Consider the following 14,884-nt stretch of genomic DNA (forward strand, 5'->3'; position numbering starts at 1 on the left):
CTGTCCTTACAGTAGCCTCTTGTCCAGAGTATAGGTTGTGCATCAGAACAAACAGATGCTGTGCACCCCCATTTCTTTTAAAGCCTTCCATAGTTTTTCATGATCTACACAATCAAAGACTTTGCTGTAATCTATAAAGCACAGGGTGATTTTCTTCTGAAATTCCTTGGTCCGTTCCATTATCCAATGTATGTTTGCGATATGATCTCTGGTGCCTCTTCCCTTTCTAAATCCAGCTTGGATGTCTGGCATTTCTCGCTCCATATATGGTAAGAGCCTTTGTTGTAGAATCTTGAGCATTACTTTACTTGCATGGGATATTAAGGCAATAGTTTGATAATTACTGCATTCCCTGGGATCCCCTTTCTTTGGAATTGGGATGAATGCTTCCAGTCTATGGGCCATTGTTTTCTTTTCCATATTTGTTGACAAATTTTTGTCAATATTTGGACAGATTCAGTCTCAGTAACTTGTAGCAACTGTATTGGTATGCCATCTATTCCTGGTGATTTGTTTCTTCCAAGTATTTTAAGTGCAGCTTTCACCTCACATTCTAAAATTTCTGGTTCTTCATACAGTTCCTCCGTGAATGAATCTGTCATCCTTGCATATCTTTTATATAATTCTTCAGTGTATTGCTGAAAATGGCTGAAAGAAAGTTTAAACAGATGCAAATGCCTATTTGCATGAAAATGTCTTCAAGAGACATCTGAAAGTCAATGTGAAGTATGCCTTCTGAATCTCTGCTGGAAGAACATTCTGCAGCATGGGACAGATGACACCAAATGCCTGACTTCTAGTTGACAGTTGGGCCTCTGTAACATGTGAGACTACTCCTCTGGCTGCTCTCAGTGTTTGAGCTGGGATATAAGGACTCGGGTTTTTCAAACTTGAGTCTAAATATAGACCTCAAGACTAGTTCTGGAGAACTCAGAAAGCTCTGAGTACTGTTGGGTTGGCTCTAATTAAGGTATGGCCCAATTGTGGATTTGGGATGTGTGTTTTTTCCTTAGTACTGGTAAAGGCACAACTGCCTTTGGGTTTATTAAGTGGGCATAAGGTGTTCTGCAGTCTTGGGCAATTGGGATACAGTAACTGATGCATTGCAAATCCAAATACCCAGCATTTAATTAATTGTCTGCTAATTTAGATAGAGGTACTCTGCACACAATATGCAAGTATTTAGTTTTGCTGTGATAAGCATGCCATGGGTGCTTGTTTAGTGTTACATATGCAAGGGAATTGCTGTATGTATGCATTTCTATTTGGGAATATCTGGGGTAAACCTCCAGACATTGGGAAGGGCTGCTTATTCCTTAACTGGAATGCCCTGGCGAGTCTCAGCATGTCCTGGAGTGTCATTACCTGCTAGGGAGCTTAGGATTTATAGTTTCTTCAGTCTCATGACTTCAGTGCCTGATGGATGAATCCCATGCTTCCGGAAGGAAGCTCCAAATCATTCTCAGGAGAGTCATTTCCATTTTAAGGAGACGGCAGAAATGCCCCCCCTGCTTATTCTTCCCCCTTTAGTTTGGTGGGAAGGCAGTGTATTTTTCACAATTAATCTTCTTTTCCTATACCACAATATTTTTCCAAGCATTTTTCAAGAAAAGCTTGGACAAAAATGGTTTATGAGGTGAGCCAAAAGGAGATGACCCATTGCTATGACAAATCCTGTGAAGTGTGACCAAGATACATTTCGTCAAATAGCTTAGACCAGCAGTGGACATAACTCTAACATCAGCCCCTCAAAATGCTTTCACCAGAAAGCTGCATGTTTCATAGAGCTATTGAGTAAGGCAGAGAGATCATACCAGTCGTAAAATTAGCCATTGATTTGGGCAAGATGTAATGACAATGAATTTATAACTGTTATTGTGCAACCCCTGGGTTTTCTTGCTCTGGAAGCAAAGCATGGCATCATAGGAGTTGACAGTATAGCACCAGGAAAGACTCCTGGAATAATGCTCTTTGGGAAAGTAAGAAAGAATGATGGAAAGGCACGGTAGGTATTTTGTTGGCAGGGAGTGTGTGTATGTGGCTCCTGTTTGACTGAAGTTTACAGTGGAGTAGCTGTGCAGTGGCTAGGCTGTAGCTATAGTCCTGGCTGTGGATGAGGTACAGAGCTTGGCAGGCAGATGACAGTGAGTAGTGTTCCGGGGTAATCCAACTTCAGGACCTGGGACAGTACACTGTGGTCTGCTGCAGGGTTTCTCAAACTGTGGTCCATGGACCACCAGTGGTCTGCGAGCTTCATTCAGGTGGGTCTAGGGCATGTCTGTGGATTTGTGGTTGAAGTTGGGAGACGGCACATCCATCACATTAAGTACCCACATTGATTTTTAATTGTATTTTTAGTGCTTCTTTTCTTTCTTATATTGTATTTTATTGTATTACAATTTGCATCCTGTGTACTTCAAATTATAATACAATAACATGCAATATATATGAAATAAAAAAAAACCAAATAGAGGCCAAGCTAGAGAGAGGTAACCTAGAGCGTTGCTCCACCTGCGAATAGGAGTGTTCCTGCACAGAAGAGTATGGTCTTGGACCTTCCTCCTTAGAGGAGATCCATCCTTGGTTAAAGGCACAGTCTTTCTTCCTCATGTTATAATGCAACCCCTGGTGAGATTGGTATGTCTTTTTGTTTTTAAACTTACTACTGCTTTGTCACAAGTGACCTCAATGTGGTTTACATGCAAATAAGTCACATCATTACAGATTGGTCACATTATTACTACATACAAATCAAAACCACAATCAACATAATTTAATATTAAAAATCAATAATAAAATATAAAACCATAATACATTAATATCAATAATAAAATGACAAAACAGTCAAACCAAACCCATAAAGAGCTAGGGGAAGTAGTACATCATACAGTAAACTTGCAACAACTATGGGTTGCCTCCATCCCTCTAGAAGGCTGGTATATCAAAAACTGAGGCACCAGTAACATACTGGAGTCTTCTGCTGCCTCTGCTGCAGGTGTCATAGTGAAAAAGGTATGCTTAGTACTGAGGAGTTCCTGGTGAGCAGTCATTGAGACCCATGGGTAATTTCAAAGAAACATTCTTGTGAGCAGTGGCCAGAAAAAACATCCGTTGAGGCTCACCTTCCTCTTCATATGAAGAACTATGTGCAAGGGAGGTTGCCTCACCGAGTCTTGATGTACTATGTAGGTCTCTCTTTTAATGCAGAAATATTCATCTTAGGACTCAACAACTCTGTGTGTGTTGACCATTGGGGGCTGAGCAGTGGAGGGAGAACCATACATATTATAAGGCCAAGAGCTGCATGCCTACTTTAAACAGTAAATTGTAAAAAGAGGCAAAGAAATTGAATATACTTAAGATACCGACAATATTAACTGGTTGTTTAGAACCAGTTCGTTATTCTGATAAATGTTGTTAAGACAGAAAGTGCTAATTTTTTTTTGTACCACAGGAATTAGTAATGCTGTACCTTCCAGAATGTGTGGTGCTGATGTCTTAGTACAATTACGGGCACTTCGGTCAATACATTTAAATGTAAAGTAAAATATTTCTGACACAACACATGCATTGTACAGATGTTTTCAAATATGAGTACTTGGACTCTGACCAGTTTGTGTCATTCATTCCATTTTCCCCTGACCTTGATGATGATAAGTTAATTTGGCTCTTAAGGGGGGGTTATAGTTGAAATACAGTTTCTCTACACTCCTAAACCACCTTATCGCTTTCTGTGTGACAGACCCAGAGGAATATAGTTTCCAGCACTCTTACCTTTCTTAGAAACCTTAATGGTGGGGAGTGGGGTAGGTCTGCATATTATGTCTGCCACATGGAGGCAGTACAAAACTACTTTCTTACAGTGGCTGTAACAAGTAGGCAGACCTTTCTTGGGTTTATGTATTGGTGGGTATTGCACCAACCAGGTAACATATTACATTCAAAATAGCCATATGTTAGGCAGTCTCTCACTGCTGAAATTTCTGAAGCTTCCCTGGAGACATCCAGAGAAAGCTGGAGGGGATCAGAAAACCACAGGATGCCTTTCTCTGTCCATTTGTAGTTTATCAAGGTCGATCTTATGTCCCCTTTAGGGACAAACAGCCACTAATGGAGAAAAGATTTTACAGAGATAAAGAGAGGATGGGTGGAAAGATCAACAGTGTGGGCTTTATGATTCTCTCCCACTTTTTCTCTCTCTGGGGAAGCTTCAGAATTCTCAGCAGTCAAATCCTGGCCTGTATGTTGCTACATTTCATGTGATGTGTAATGTGAAATGCTATGTGCAGAACTTGCCCTTTTAGGTGCAGAACTTGCCCTTTGTTACCCCCATGCAGCTTCTGGGCTTGGTAGAGTATAAATGGACTCGGGTAAGCATAAAGGAGATTGTGTATTGCTTCTGCGTTCAAAGTTGATTGTGTATCTGTCAGTCTCTGCAATTAAATGAATAGAACAGCTGTTTGCCTTCTTGTACTTCTCATGACCAATTGTGAGTTGTGGTGTCATCCTATAAATGATGGCTTTATGGCCTGTCAAACAAGTTGGCTAAAAAGTAAATATTTATACACATGGGTTGGAGACGTAGGAATAAAAGTGGGAGGGGGGACTATTGAGCATGAATTGTGCCCTGTAACGATGAGTTTTTGGAACATAGTTCCCTGCAGAACAGCTGGCTTCAACAATGTTTTGGTCTTCAGCATCTTGTAGTTGTCAAGATCTGCACAAAAGTTAGAAATTTTACTTAAGCCACATGGAAGAGGTCAAGGCAGTTGTTAGGAGTTGTAAATAAATAACGGACAAATGAGCAATAAACAAATGTTATTAAGCAATAATCCCTATAACATGTTAACAACTCTCAATCCTGAAGGTATAAACAACCGAACAATCATTATATTATCCTATTTTTTCCCTCTCGTCCTGCTCTGACAAACCTCTCTTTCCTAACTGAATTTAACAGATTCCAACTGCCTTGGAATGCTCCTACAATAGAATCATAGAAGAGTTCCATTATTCTGAAAGAGCTAGGGCGCTGCAGAGTATGAAAGTGACAGACAACTGATGGGGCATGTGGACCTGCAACAAAATGTTGCAATGAGTAGTGCTCCCATTTGAATATTCAGGTTGGTCAGCCAGCCATCCAGAATCATAGAATAGTAGAGTTGGAAGAGGCTTATAAGGCCATCAATCCAACCCCCTGCTCAATGCAGGAATCCAACTTAAAGCACACTTGACAGTGGCTGTCCTGCTGCTCCTTGAATGCCTCCACTGTTTGAGAGCCCACCACCTCCCTAGGTAATTGGTTCCATGGTTGTACCTCTCTAAGACTCCATTGTTGTACTACTCTAAAGGATATTCCATTTCGCCTCCCTGATTTTCATCCCCACCCTCCATTAGTCAGCATTATGTGGCCACTCAGAAGACTTGGTTGTCATTGGGCTGTTTTTAATGCCTTCCCGCTTTAGAGTTTTTGTGTGTGTATTTTTCAAACCTGCTGATAACCTCCCTATTGTGCATGGATGGGGCCATTTTAGCTACATAAGGATCTGCACTGAACTTCCAAAACAAAGGGAATGATGATTGGGCTTTTTTCAGGATACGTCTACGTATAATCCCAGGATAATTCGCCACCTCCTGCTATCAGAGTTGGAATAACAGTTTTCCTTCAAATACTTGCATTTCTTGGGCAATTGGAGATCTCATTTTAGGAACAATGGTAACTTTTTACAGCAGTGGATCTAGAACCTTTTTGCAGCTATGCGCTTCCAGCAGTTGGGAAGGAAGTAGCAAGAAGCAGAAGAAGCTTTTTTAAAAAAAAATATATATCCAGGTACAGTTTTGCAGGTGATTCTTTCTTAAATTCCCATTACCCAAAATTAGAAACCGACAGTGAGGAGGAGGAGGAGACCAGAGATGGCTTTGGGAGGAGCTAGCGCTGAGGTGAAGGAAACTTTATTCCACTGGCCAACTCTGCTCCAGGCATAACTAATCAGTGGACTTAAGGCCAGATATGGCCATCAAAGCAATTTTGTCTGGCCTCAGGTGGCTCTTAATTATAAAACTGGGCTAAACATTTAGAACTTAAGGGGAAACTTTAGGGGGTTAAGAGGTGGAAGTTTCTTGCAATTTCACCTCACTTTGGGTGTGTGTGACAACGTACTTTGTAGTGGTCCCACTCTCAGCCACTTTTCTCATTGGCTTTTCTTTCTTTTTTAACCCAGAAGTCCCTTGCCACTACACAATGTTCCTTCAACACGAGGGGACTAATGGGGAAAACAGTAACTGCCAGCAGCTCCCAGGGCAAGGGCAGTTGATGGGTCTCACCTGGCTTTTGCCTCCCCAGGCCCTCAAGTGTTTCAAATGGCCCTGACATTCACTGCTTGCAAAGAGGGTGGCAAAATGGTGGGAGCTCTTTTTGCTTCTGCCTTTTTACATTCCATTTTAATCTAAGTGGGGTATGTATCTCTGCTTGCTTTCCTTCCAAGTTAAAACTGTGAAACAACCATTTTAGCCATTTTTCCATAGAAGAATATTGTCTTTCTGTTTCAGTAATTGACAACTAATATGGGAAAGCAGAAATAGCAGTTCTCCTTAAATTGCATGACATTGCAAACTGGGTGAGATGCCCTTTTTATAACACCATGGGCCAGCTGTGCATCTAAGTAACAAGGCTGTCGCCTCCATGACACATTTAATTTTCCTCTAGAGAATGCAGATGTTAATTTGCAGCATTACTGACTTGAAGCAGTGAGTCATTTAAGGTGAGATATTGCATTTTCCCCCTCTGGTACCAAGGATGCAGCATTTTAATTCTAATACCTTCTAACTCATGAACAATGAATGGTTGGGCTGCTGAAATATGCTGATACTTGAAAGATGTCTTCTATCTTCTTAATGATAATATGGAGAAAACTGCCTGAAAATGGGTTTTTTCATTCAAAGAGAGGAATGCAAAATGTTCTGTGCTGGTGGTTGGGACCGGGTTTTTTTTTTTTTTAATCATACAGTGTTTTAGAAAAAGTTGTCCTTGCTTAGTGGGATTATTTTTCAAACTTTTTTTTTTTTTTTGCTTTAAGCTTTTCGATTTGCTGTAGGTTTGAGAAACTTGAAGCATGATAGCTGGTGACATTTTGATTTGGTAGGGCTGCCATTTTTAACTGTTTTCTTCACAACAGGACTGGTACAGCACTTATTTAGGAAAATGCACCATTACACATGTGCAGAGTGCCATTGACTCCTTACTGGAAAACATCAATTATCCTCTGCCCATCTATGGACAGGGGATCAGCTTCACTGTGAGAGGGTCCAATAATGGTTTTCAGACTGATCTCATACCTCTTATTTAGAAATTAAGCCATATCACATGACATGTTTTTGAATTCCATATAGTTTACAAAGACGCATACCAATAAAATTAAACAAACAAAAACTTTTAAAATGTGAGGGGCATTTGCTTCTAGTTTCATGCAGTTTTCTCCACCTCCCCAACAATTTAACTTTTCATTATCCAAAATACTTCTGTCTCTAAACTGAAAGAACAAAAATAACAGAAGTGCCTATGTGGATACACATCCATGCACAAAACCCTCTTCTGGAAGTACTCTGAAAAATACTATGGAATTGACAGAGCTTGGAAGATTACTTTTAAAAAGTAATAAATTACAGTTACAGTTACATGGCCCCCAAAAAGTAGTAATTACTGTTACAATTACAATTGCTCTGAAAGTAACTGATTACTTTACTTTTACTCAAAAGTAATTACTACAATTACATTTTAGTTACTTTTTTAAAAAAATGCCTACAAGGTGCTGGCCTTGGCTGCTGCACATTTAAGTAGCCTAAAACAACATTAAAAATAAGCACACACACACAGAGGGTAGTAGAATTTTTTTTTATCCATAAGATTAACAGAATGGCATAACAGAATCTCACATCCCCTCACCCCACCCCCAGCAATGATGATACCCCAACACACGTATTTTTTGTATATATATATTGCCTCCAGCTCTTTTTTCCTTCCACTCCTGTCAATTTTTAAACAATTGTTTTCTCCACCCCGTCTCGCCCTCCACCTCCTCCCTCGGCGCCTCCTAAGCACCCATAGAGCATGAAGGAAGAACAACGCTGCACAGAAGCCCAATTTGAAGCACATGATTTTTATTCACAAATCAGAGGAGCAGAAGACTTCCCCTGCTCCCCCCCAAGAAATGCGCAAAGGTAATGCTGGAAACATTACAATTACTCCTCAAAAGTAATGAAGTTACTACTTGTTCTATTACCAACAAAATGTAATGAAGTTACCCACTCGTTACTCAAAAAAGTAATAAATTACAAGTAATTCGCTACTTGTAACTAGTTACTTCCAAGCTCTGGGAATTTAGCATAGCTGCGATCAACCTGCTTTGTCCCCTCCAGTAGCTGCTGCAGCTTTTAATGAGTGAATGCAGGGAAATGGTTAATACAGAGTTTGTTGTAACTAGTACTGTATGCACCATCTCTCCTTCTAGGTCCTCCATTCATAAAAATAAATACAAAATGATTAAGTAAAAATAGATATCTATTACAGAAAGTGACTCATACTGTGTCTACTATTGCGCTCTCTCTCTCTCTCTCTCTCTCTCTCTCTCTCTCTCTCTCTCTCTCTCTAGCAAAGGCACAAAACAAATACTAAACTAAACAAAAAAGCTCCTCAGAGTAGCAAACATTTACTGCTGCTTCTCCTGGTGAGAAGTGGCCTTTAAGGAATCAGCTCTGATCACATTCAGAACACATATGTATGATTGAGATAGGTCTACCTAAGACAGACCTACTAATGTTTACTTTGACTCTATAGCTATATGCTGTTTTCTGTGTCCTGATTGGCTGGATTGCCCTCATGACAAGAGGGGGTGGGTGGGAACATTTGAAACTGACAGGGCCAATGCTAGTACAATGCTACCTTATTAATTTGGTTCTTCCACTTGAAGACAGATGAGAGGACCTCCTGGCAATAGCAATAGTATTAGATTGGGATTAGCTGAGCAATGCAGAGAGCTGATTGGCCAGAGAACGGGAGACTGACAAAAGTGCCTCTCTAAATTTAAATGGAAAGATAACGAGTGAATGCAAGACAGGAAAGATTACTGCTTGGAGATTTTTGTGAGTTTAGGGGAAACTGTTACATTTTTTTGCTTGCAATTCTCCTTGGTAGAGCAATGACCTGGTTTGCCCTAATGGATCACTGTATTAAACTCTGAATGAGGGAAATTGGCAGGATAAAGAAATATTGGAACACAATTTAAGTATACTTAACATTTCCTCCCTGGGCTCCTACTGGGAGGAAGAGCAGGATATAAATTTAATAAATAAATAAATTGTGATAAATGATGGGGTCCAGGACATTTCCCCATACTCTCTGAAGATACCCATCAGTATTGACAAAATCCAGGTCCATTATTGGAGCTGCCTAAATGCTGAGAGTGTGAATGATTTGAGGTCTGGTGGATGGCAGTGCACAAAATGGGCACCAGCTGACACTTTCCTAGGCCTGCTATAGCTTACTCTACTACTGCAGAAAGGTGTTGCTGAGAAGAGTGGCCACTGAAACCTTATTTTTGCTCTGGTCTCATGTCCAGCTACTGTGAAGGAGCAGGATATAGGTCCACTTGTAAGGGGGAAATCTATTAAAGGATTTCAGCCCTCTTCATCACAGCTTAGATTATGTAAACTTCATATAGTATAAAATATACCGTATGGCTTTTCTTGTGTAGAAATTAATGCCATGGGTTGTATTTCAATGTAGTGCTAAGTTGAAGTTCTGCCTCTCCTCCCCCCACGTGTCCCCTAAATCTGTTCTGTGGTTTCCCCCAACCTTCCAAAGCAGATTTGGTGATGACGTCGGGCTCGCATGGGGGAGGAGAGGGGGGAAATCCCCCTGTGCTAATTGAAACTGTTCTGCTAGCACAAGTTGAATACCACCCCATATGTGTCTTTGTAACTTGCAGAGCTTGGAAAAGTTACTTTTTTTGAACTACAACTCCCATCAGCCCAATCCAGTGGCCATGCTGGCTGGGGCTGATGGGAGTTGTAGTTTAAAAAAGTAACTTTTCCAAGCTCTGGTAACTTGGATACTTTGCCAGAACTAGGTCTCCAGGCCACTTGATCATTTTGGTGAGTTTCTAGGAACCTCAGCTTTTGCCCACAGGTATGGATAAACAAGAGACCAATATTCGGCCAACTCATTTCTTTACTGTCATATTTCTTGTGCAGTGCTCTGTATGTAGATGCTAATGGCTCAAATATTTCAAAAGCAATAGTTCCAGAGGGCTTTAGACTATAGCTTCCATCATCCCTGAGCATTGCCCTTGCAACTTGAGGCTGATAGGAGTGCAGTCCAATATATCCAGAGGGCAAAAGGTTTGGGAAAGGCTGGTGTATTTGGTTCACTCTGCTTCAACATCCATAATATAAGCCCTCTAGTATACACTAACAAAGCTTAATTGCACACAGTCAACTTCAGAGAGCTTACTATATAAATGGAAATAATTGTATAAATAAAAGAGCAAATCCAGACATGCCTTTGAGAATGATTGCTATTTTTAACTCTCTCTGACTTTAAAGTCTACTTGCTGCCATAAAACATATTTAATGTGCATAAGAATGCCGGCAAACAAGTTTTATATATAGTATCATAAAGGCCATTACTCCATATACTAAAGTAAAACTCCAACAACGGCAGCTGAATACATCATTTGCTTTACGGTAGCTGCATGGACTTGAAAAAGCCAGCCAAGATTAAACCTCATGTTTTATGAGCAGCACGGAGAAATAATCTGGACTACTTCAGGCATTTAGGAAACCAGGCAAACCAACATGTGAGGGAGGGAGCATTACGAAGAAAACTGTAGCACAGCCACATCCTTATCACCTTTTGTGAGTTGGAGGGTGACTAAGTGAAACAGAGAGCCTGCTTGATGTAGTTTTTCCGCAGTTTAACATTGTGCAAGGAGCCTACATAAATCAGTAGGCTCCCATTTTAGACAGTTGCCTTCCAACCTGTGGAGGGCGACAGGATAGTGAAGCAGATATAATATGCTTATTCCCATGTGCCCCCCTGCCCCACAAGTTGGTTTGTCTGGTTTCCTGAATGCCTGGAGAGCACTGAGCCAAAGATCGTTTCATGTTGTGCTTGCCTTTTCTTGTTACAAACAAGACCACCCAGAACGTTATAAAAATGTATATTGACTTCTCATAATATCATTAAGCCCTGTATCTTGATTCAATCCTGCAGGATTTTGTAAAGCAGAGTCCATCTTATATCCACGATACATAATTGGTATGGCTGTTTTTTGTTTGGTGTGTTGCAATTATGAGAATTCAGTATACATTTTTGTAACGTTTTGGATCTTGTTGTTGGCATTATAGTGTGTTAGGACCCTTATTATGTGCAGTTTTATAGCCCTTTCCTGTTCACAAAGAATATCTCAGTGCAACTGATCTGTTGACATTTGTCCTTTTTTCATCCAACTCTTGGGTGCTAAAAGGGAGTGTACAAGAGTCCCCAAAGGCTATTTTTTTGTAATTTTGCAGACCTTGTAGTAAGCCATAGAGCACAGCTCAATGAACCTTTGGGATCAAACTTTGGAGTCCCTTGAAGCATAATTAGGGTAGAAACACACTCACTGTTCTGCCGGCTTCAGTCCTCTCTTCTGAAAACAGGGGCACATGATGCTAGACAAACCCTGCCCCTTTTACTGTAAAACCTGGTGGGAGCAGCTTGAGTGCATTTTTTTTTATAAAAAAATCAGCTTCAAAGAGATTTTGCAACTGATTGGCAGTTTTGCAAACTGATCAGTTTGTTCCCCCTCCTGGTGTGGCTAATGTAAACACGTTGCTGTAGCAACTAGTGTGTTCACAGCCTTAGTGATGCTCCCAGTAAGCTACGCTCGGGTAGACCCCCTTTATATATTCTGTGTAAGACCTCCTTCTGAGCCCATGTAATAGGTGAAGGTAGGGCAGAGTTTTTACCAGTCACATGGTCAGACAAATTCAGGGACTGCAGAGGACCATGGCTCCTAAAGGTCAGGTATGTTCCTGATTTGTGCCCTTGGTGCAAATATTTCAGGAACTAAACAGATTCTAGAAAAATAAACCCGGGCTTTAGGCAATTCTGTTTGAGGTGAGATTAATTACCATGATTTGGACAACAGTTACATCAGAAATACTCAGAGGCACATTACCAAATTCTTCCAAGCTACACAGGAAGTGTATTGGGAAAGACCAACCCAAACTGTGTTTGCATTTTTACCAATTAGTAGGGCAGTCCAATATCTCAGAGAGTATGTCAGGTCTCCTGCTGCCCTGGTGCATTCACTATAGCTGCCCAATTTCCCTGCTTTTAAAAGTTCGATAGATATATTTGTTGGCTATAGGTACGTTCTTAAACCACAAGGTTTTTTGCCTATTAGTGAATACATGTTTCTGATGTAACTGTTATCCTTTTATGTTTATCTTTTCCAGACAAAAAAATTATAGAGTCTCCTGTTCATGTCCAAGTTCTAAAAAGTGTTGGATCATGGGGGCTTGTATCCTTCTCCTCTTTATGCAGCTTTTATGTTCAGAAATCTGAACTTTGATGACTCTTGTTGTCATTCCCATGTAGACTTTCTTATATGGGCATAAAACAGCATAAATCACCCCTTTAGTGTTACAGTTGCAAAACTGTTAACAGTAATATTGTTCATTCTCACTTGGGTTTACAAAGTGCTTTCCCACTAAGAGATATTTACAAACTGAACAATGTCCACATTTAAAATTGCCTTTAATTGTATTACCTGACAGGGTCTTCTTATCTGATGTGTTAGATCTACATGGGCTGTGTATCAGCATGTCTCTAAGGGTTCTCTCTCACCTTTATGCATACAAAGGGCTCACAGAACACCCAGGAATGGACAAATTTGAACAAACCCACATACTACAGCAAGACAATAGATTTAGACAATGTGGGCATGTAAGAAAGTTAAATTGACATGGGATATGATTTTTTCTTGGCCTGTGTGATGAATGAAATATGATTTGCATATAAATTATATCAAGTTGAATATATATACATGTAGTATCTGTAGGATTAGGATTGGGTATTTATTTTCTCAGGGATATAGCCCTTTAAGCATGACAGGGCAAAATTTAGTGTAACACCTGAGTTTGGGCTCTATGTCAAGTAAACCTTGAGCCACCCTACATATTGTGTGCTGGCTGTCCTGTGAGAGAATTTGGAAAAAGCCCAACAAGTAGGAATTGTGAGTGTCCACTGGTAAGATACCTGGAGGTATCACCTCACATAAAATCTGGACAATTTTGAATCAGCTAATACCTATTTTTCAGATTGGGTAAACTACATGATAAATCTAGATCCATCGAAGGATACAAATATATTCTTAGGAATAGATAGGTGAGTAGTATAAAACAAGTTTAAACAGATTTAGTCCTCCCCCCCCAGTTCTGGTGGGTTTATTGATTTGTTTATTATCTTTTTCTCTATATGGGTCATTATATTATGCTTTGTTACAACAGCAAATTGTGTATATAGTGACAAAATTGAATCATATATTGTATGTACATTGACCACTGAAGAAGACCCATTTAGGGTAGAAATGTATTTGGTCTACTATCTCAGTATTTGTATGCTACATTTGGCTTGTCACAACATTGTTGGCTATATTAGGTAGCTAACATTATCATATATTAGACATTTGATTTTATCTGTTGGTTTTTCCCCTGTATTGTTTTACATATATGTACTATTTGTTCAAGATTAAAGTTGGACATTTTCATTTATTTTATTAACTTTGGTATCAATATTTGTTATATTTGGATACCCAAACCAGTTTTTTTCTGTGCCACTCAACATGTGGTAGGATGGAACCTGTAACACTTATGTTTGGCAATTAGGTGCCAAGTTGCTGTACATTCTTAAGTGCATTACCTATCATGTAGAAATGATTTCAAGTGGTTTGGAAAGTAAAAATGTAGCAACAGCATTGAGGAATCTTGACTATGAACAGCTGCATCCTTGCAAAGCCTACTCCCTTTATTCCATTTGGCTTTTGAACTCTTAGACTGAACATGAGATCAAATCCAATGTCGTAAATACTGTATGTATTAAAGAAAGTTAGTAATGGCATTGCTAAAGAGAAGGCGTCAGCTTTATTGGCAACTTAGAACTTCAGCTTTGATCTACTCTAGGAGAAATTAGCATCAAAGGATTAACAGAATATCTAGGATTTACATAAGAATAAACCTGTAGTAACTGGTTTATAATTGAAGTGAATTTGTACAGGCTCCCTATATTATACTTGGTAAGCAAATATATAAGAGGTGGAATATTTATTTCACGTTAACAATATATAAGAAACCTTTTGTTGGACAAATAATTTGTATGCAGCATGGGCATATTCATATTAGGAAACATGAAGCTGCTTTTGCAGAAAACTCCAGTGCCTGAAGGCTCTTATATGGGACCCTCCACTATCAGATTGGTATTTGTCAACCTGCAACTTTGGTCTTTTTCTATCACTACAGCTGTTCAGTTAAGCTTATAATAAACATTTGCTCAACTGCCATGGAGTATTAGAAATATGTTAAGGAAATGAAAAATGCTTATGTTGGTCTGATGGATTTCTTGCTGAAAAGAAAGGATACCAGCCCAGCGCTACTAAAAACAACTAAGGGTTGCTTCAGACTTTAGTGATGATTGCTGCATGTTTGAAGGGATTAGTTGATTCTACCTTGCGTACAGCTGGTGAAATAGATTTAGAAGCCTCAAACAGAACTTATCCATGTAACTAGGGTTGCCAGGTTCAGGGCCTGAGACTGATCCTGTATCTTTAGGAGAAGAGAAAGTCAGCCA

General features: G+C 39.8%; 1 protein-coding gene across 7 annotated transcripts in view; it reads left to right on the forward strand.

Moving 5' to 3' along the window:
- PLCB1 (phospholipase C beta 1) overlaps positions 1-14,884 on the forward strand; it is a 689,597-nt gene that overhangs the window by 73,854 nt on the left and 600,859 nt on the right. Inside the window, exon 1 of one of the 7 annotated variants that reach the window (XM_061622537.1) lies at positions 8,196-8,214. The exons of 4 other annotated variants lie outside the window; for them this stretch is intronic. The gene's annotated coding sequence lies outside the window, so the exon portion shown is untranslated. 2 more of the 7 variants (XM_061622539.1, XM_061622532.1) reach the window with 2 other exon arrangements.

The sequence above is a fragment of the Rhineura floridana genome, chromosome 4, assembly GCF_030035675.1.
Source record: "Rhineura floridana isolate rRhiFlo1 chromosome 4, rRhiFlo1.hap2, whole genome shotgun sequence".
NCBI classification, from domain to species: domain Eukaryota; kingdom Metazoa; phylum Chordata; class Lepidosauria; order Squamata; family Rhineuridae; genus Rhineura; species Rhineura floridana.